The sequence below is a fragment of the Gymnoscopelus microlampas genome, assembly GCF_963454915.1.
Source record: "Gymnoscopelus microlampas genome assembly, chromosome: 20".
Taxonomy (NCBI): domain Eukaryota; kingdom Metazoa; phylum Chordata; class Actinopteri; order Myctophiformes; family Myctophidae; genus Gymnoscopelus; species Gymnoscopelus microlampas.
Window position 1 is genome coordinate 28,574,265 of NC_139957.1, and position 6,516 is coordinate 28,580,780.

At 43.7% G+C, this 6,516-nt stretch overlaps 1 long non-coding RNA gene across 1 annotated transcript; it reads left to right on the plus strand.

Annotated features, from left to right (window-relative positions):
* Positions 1–5,556: 5,556 nt before the first annotated feature.
* Positions 5,557–6,294, plus strand: LOC311035620. The gene is made up of 3 exons (XR_014599752.1): positions 5,557–5,629; positions 6,053–6,160; positions 6,244–6,294. It is a non-coding gene; the product is annotated as an uncharacterized lncRNA (long non-coding RNA).
* The last annotated feature ends 222 nt before the right edge of the window (positions 6,295–6,516 follow it).

Genomic DNA, 6,516 nt, shown 5'->3' on the forward strand with positions numbered 1-6,516 from the left:
GCTGGGTGCCATTAACGTGTTTGACGTGTTTTTACCGCTATGGCGCTGGGTGCCATTAACGTGTTTCACGTGTTTTTACCACTATGGCGCTGGGTGCCATTAACGTGTTTCACGTGTTTTTACCACTATGGCGCTGGGTGCCATTAACGTGTTTCACGTGTTTTTACCACTATGGCGCTGGGTGCCATTAACGTGTTTGACGTGTTTTTACCACTATGGCGCTGGGTGCCATTAACGTGTTTCACGTGTTTTTACCGCTATGGCGCTGGGTGCCATTAACGTGTTTGACGTGTTTTTACCACTATGGCGCTGGGTGCCATTAACGTGTTTCACGTGTTTTTACCGCTATGGCGCTGGGTGCCATTAACGTGTTTCACGTGTTTTTACCGCTATGGCGCTGGGTGCCATTAACGTGTTTCACGTGTTTTTACCACTATGGCGCTGGGTGCCATTAACGTGTTTCACGTGTTTTTACCGCTATGGCGCTGGGTGCCATTAACGTGTTTGACGTGTTTTTACCACTATGGCGCTGGGTGCCATTAACGTGTTTGACGTGTTTTTACCACTATGGCGCTGGGTGCCATTAACGTGTTTCACGTGTTTTTACCGCTATGGCGCTGGGTGCCATTAACGTGTTTGACGTGTTTTTACCGCTATGGCGCTGGGTGCCATTAACGTGTTTCACGTGTTTTTACCACTATGGCGCTGGGTGCCATTAACGTGTTTCACGTGTTTTTACCACTATGGCGCTGGGTGCCATTAACGTGTTTCACGTGTTTTTACCGCTATGGCGCTGGGTGTCATTAACGTGTTTGACGTGTTTTTACCACTATGGCGCTGGGTGCCATTAACGTGTTTGACGTGTTTTTACCACTATGGCGCTGGGTGCCATTAACGTGTTTCACGTGTTTTTACCGCTATGGCGCTGGGTGCCATTAACGTGTTTGACGTGTTTTTACCGCTATGGCGCTGGGTGCCATTAACGTGTTTCACGTGTTTTTACCGCTATGGCGCTGGGTGCCATTAACGTGTTTGACGTGTTTTTACCACTATGGCGCTGGGTGCCATTAACGTGTTTCACGTGTTTTTACCGCTATGGCGCTGGGTGCCATTAACGTGTTTGACGTGTTTTTACCGCTATGGCGCTGGGTGCCATTAACGTGTTTCACGTGTTTTTACCACTATGGCGCTGGGTGCCATTAACGTGTTTGACGTGTTTTTACCGCTATGGCGCTGGGTGCCATTAACGTGTTTGACGTGTTTTTACCACTATGGCGCTGGGTGCCATTAACGTGTTTGACGTGTTTTTACCACTATGGCGCTGGGTGCCATTAACGTGTTTCACGTGTTTTTACCGCTATGGCGCTGGGTGCCATTAACGTGTTTGACGTGTTTTTACCGCTATGGCGCTGGGTGCCATTAACGTGTTTCACGTGTTTTTACCACTATGGCGCTGGGTGCCATTAACGTGTTTGACGTGTTTTTACCGCTATGGCGCTGGGTGCCATTAACGTGTTTCACGTGTTTTTACCACTATGGCGCTGGGTGCCATTAACGTGTTTCACGTGTTTTTACCACTATGGCGCTGGGTGCCATTAACGTGTTTCACGTGTTTTTACCGCTATGGCGCTGGGTGCCATTAACGTGTTTCACGTGTTTTTACCACTATGGCGCTGGGTGCCATTAACGTGTTTCACGTGTTTTTACCGCTATGGCGCTGGGTGCCATTAACGTGTTTGACGTGTTTTTACCGCTATGGCGCTGGGTGCCATTAACGTGTTTCACGTGTTTTTACCACTATGGCGCTGGGTGCCATTAACGTGTTTGACGTGTTTTTACCGCTATGGCGCTGGGTGCCATTAACGTGTTTCACGTGTTTTTACCGCTATGGCGCTGGGTGCCATTAACGTGTTTCACGTGTTTTTACCGCTATGGCGCTGGGTGCCATTAACGTGTTTCACGTGTTTTTACCGCTATGGCGCTGGGTGCCATTAACGTGTTTGACGTGTTTTTGAAAAAATAGTTTAATTTTTTTTTTTTGAAAAACATGTTCAGAACCCAAGATATCAGCATCTGAAGATGTGCAGCTCCATCCACTCCTTGTTTAACTTAGAACTGAAAAAGGCTGTATCTCGCTTCCTAAGCACTTTTTGTTTTCTGTGAAAACAACTCTGGCACTTTTCAGAATCAATTCTGAAATAATTCTGGCAATCCTAGCACTCAGGGAGTTAACTGTTGATGTTTGATAAGTGGGGATGGAAGTGTCAGTTATCAGCAATGATGTGCTGCATCAAGCTCTCGCCGCCACCACCACCACAGCTTCCAGCCATGCACCTGTTCCTTCATTCTGCTCTCCCTCTCCCCCATATCTCTCTCTCTCTCTCTCTCTCTCTCTAACACACACACGACACATACACACCCAGCCGTGCGCACACGCACACAAACGCGTGATTGTGAATTTAACGTGGCATTTCTCATTAACTCTGTAAGACCGGGGAACGCATCTGTGTGTAATTTTTAGATTTCTTTGGGCTATTCAAAAATAGCAGATATACAAGCTCATAGCGCGGCACCGAGTGCCGCGCTACGAGCTTGTAGATCTGCTATTTTCGAAAAATCCTGAAAGGTTGTGCAAATATTTTCTTTTTTTTTCCTTTTTTTTTGGTGGACATTTGTAACTCAAATCTTCGCTTCTGGTAGTTCCTGGAAGTAAATATTTTACAAATATTCGCTTTAGAAAATATATAATCCAAGATTTTACCACGAATTTTCAAGATTTTTCAAAAATAGCAGATCTACAAGCGAGTGCCGCGCTATGAGCTTGTATATCTGCTATTTTTTTTAAATAGTCTAAAGAAATCTAAAAATGACACACAGATGCGGTTCCAGGTCTTAATGGGTTAAAGACTCGCTGAAACTTGACAGGTTTTCGACAGTGAAGGTTTCCACGGAGAAGGAGAGACGGATATCCGACAGCTCGATGAGAACTGCAGCCTCGCAGCAGAGAAACACAGGTGTCCCTGACAGGCGATGACAATAGCCAGCTCTGAGTGACAAAGCTGCCGGACAGGTTTGATGAAAAGTCACGGGCCCGGAACGACTTGGAATTGCGGTGGAGTGTGCAGGCCCGGACGCATTAACCCATTGAGACCTGAAGCCGATTCTACATGTCTCCTAAATCTCAACAGTATTCTGAAAAACCTATGTTTCTATATCAGTGGTGCTCAAACCTTTTCATGTCAAGGACCCCCAAACTTATATGTATTTGGCCGCGGACCCCCATCAAAATATTTTGTTCCAGGGACCCAGAGAAGCAAAGATTTGAGTTAAAAATGTTCGCTTTAAAAAAATATATATTCAGAGATTTGCACACATTTTCACGAATTTTCAAAAATAGCAGATCTACAAGCTCGTAGCGCGGCACTCGGTGCCGCGCTACGAGCTTGTAGATCTGCTATTTTTGAATAGCCCAAAGTGTAAAATAATGCTTTTTAGCTCAAATCTAAAAATGACACAGTTCCAGGTCTTAAATGGGTTAAAAGACAGAGGTCATGACCCTTTTGTTCTATGAGGGCATTGTGGGCGGGGACGCTGCATGGGTCTCTCTCGGTGGCTCTCTGATGTCATATCCATATATGGGAACAAAAGAGGGCATGCCTATGATATATGGCCATATACTGATGACATCAGCGATCTCCATATATGGGCATATACAGTAAGGGCCAAGGACTGACAGATCTCTGTATTCTGTGATCCTATTCGCCTGTTTCCTAGGCTGCGTGTTTTCCACTTCCTGTCGATTTGATCCAGACCAAAGAGTCCAAATCCATGACACTTGCGGTGTTCTGGGACCCATCTAGTACCGATCTATCTACTGCCCCCTGGTGGATGATGTGTGCTGCTGGCCCCACCCCACTGACCACCAAGTTAGTAGCAAAACACACACACACACACACACGCACGCACACATGCACGCACACCACACACACCCTACCACAACCAGTGAAATTCCATGCATAAATGTTCTGTGCCGTTATCCTTGATTCTATTATTGGAATAAAGCTGTAAAGCTAAATAATTTTATTAACACATTCCCTGCCATTGACAGAGATCTTCTTTAATTAAAAAATAATATTTTATTTTTAAAATGACGCTAGAGGGCGCTCTTCCCCAACCCATGAATGATAGAGAATGACTGCGAGAGAATGAGAGAAGCAGAAATGACGTCATCCTAAAAAAAACTGTCAGTCCATCCACTCCAATGTTATGAGATTTAGAAAAACACATCTAGCTCTGATTTCTTCTTTTTCTTCTCAGTGGATAGAAGAGACCTAGCCTGGCATTGTTCAGACTGATGACGTGGATTCAATCTCACGTTCCTCCCCTGTATCAGTCTCGACTTCGGCCCATAGGGAGCGGGTATGAGAAATCAGAAAATGATCGGGCCAATCAGTGACTGCTTTTCAACTGCTGTCCGTACAACAGTGAAAAGCATAAAGAAATCACACCCAGTGTGAAGTGGGCGGTGTGTGGTCATCACAACATGACTCACTTAAAAAAACATAAATGTGTTTTTTTAAGTCCATACTGCTATTCATAGGGCAGCACATGTGTCATGTGTTTCGCTAGCCAATCACAGTCCTGAATTTGCAAAGTCAGCCAATCACATTACAGCTAGTGGTGATGACACTAGCTGTAATGTGATTGGCTGACTTTGCAAAAGTATAGATTTGCATTGACTGTGGAAGGGTTAGGGGTGTAGACTGCGTTGTAGACTATTGGCCAATCACGGTGCAGGATTGGTCAGTGTCCAAACCTCACTTATAGGGGGCGGTTACACCGCCCCAAAAATAAATATCTCATCTCATACTCGCTTCCTTCATGGGCCGAAGTCCAGACTGATACCGGGGAGGAACGTGAGAGTGAATCCACGTTATCAGTCTGACCAATGCCAGGTTAGAAGAGACCCTCCCCCTCCCCCCAGACAGCTTTTGTTTAGTACACATCGTGGCTCTCCGTGGATAGTCAAAACAAGGTAAAAACACTGGCAGTAGCGGATGAATTAATTAATTAATACCCGGCAGAGAATGTATTAACTCACTGAGTGCCAGAATTATTTTTTTTTTTTAAACGTTTGGCAATTCTGGCACTCAATTTTACTACCTATGAGTATGTAAAAGAACAGAAACGAATAAACAAAAAATATTTAAAAATTATGTTTTCTCAGTGCAAGTTAAACAAGGAGTGGATGGAGCTGCACATCTTCAGATGATGATATCTTGGGTTCTGAACATGTTTTTCAAAAAAAAAAAAAAAAAAAAATGTTTACTTATGCTAATTTTTCAAAAACACGTGAAACACGTTAATGGCACCCAGCGCCATAGCGCTAAAAACACGTGAAACACGTTAATGGCACTCAGTGAGTTAAGTATTGATAGTGTTCTAAGTGATAATAACAATACTAATGATAATGATAATAACAATGATTGATAATAATAATGATAATAGTAATAATAATGAATTATACTGAATGACTTTTCTCTTTCACTGCTGTAGGGTGTGACTGACTCTACTGCCCCCTGCTGTCCTGACTGACTTCCTGAACAACATGGACGTGTGCGTCACCAATGTAAGTCCCTCATCAAAGACACTCCTCACATGTCCAACACTTTACAATGGACGCATTATTAGGTCACAAGCAGTGGTGGAAAATGTACTCACATACTACTTACTCATACACTGTTACAAGCACAAGTCAAAGTATAATATTTGCCTCTGAGGTGTAGTGAAGCAGAAGTAAAAGTATTGGAAATACTCAAGTAAAGTACAAATATCTCGAAATTGTACTTAAGTACAGTACTTGAGTAAATGTACTTAGGCAGCCGTATAGGTGCCCTCCTTTCCTATCGCACCAAGGAAGTTGCAGTCCAGCCAGGACAACAATGTGTTACTCAATGCTTGTTGAGTATTGATGTCAATTTATGAAATATGATAATGATGTATTGGGTACACACAACATGAAATCAGTTACAAGCTGATTGTTATGTTTCAGACTCTGAAAATCAAGCCCTGGATGGCCTGGTGGATGTCGTGGTGGACACCATGTCTGTTGAGTTGGAGCATGCTGAGGGGTCTTGGCACAGGGAAAAGTCTACACACAGTGAGTATGAATCACATTTAAGCAGTCACCTTTTGTTTACAAATCAATATTTGGTATCTAAGAACATTCTTTGTCTTTTCCAGGCTCCCGACATGCAAGTGTAGCACCTCGGAGCAGAGAAATGTCCACACCCCGTGAGTATTCACTTTCTCCATTGCACCAACAAATTTAAAGTACAGTCAGTACAAGGTGTTACATGTTGTGCATACTAAAGAAATCATACCTAATTCACAAGCAATGAGTAAGTAGTTACAGGCTCAATGTGTTGAACTATGTGTATCAGAGGATATGTGTGATTGTCAACATCTAAGACCAACCAGTAGGGGTAGTCTTTTTCAGTGTGACATGGTATTGTA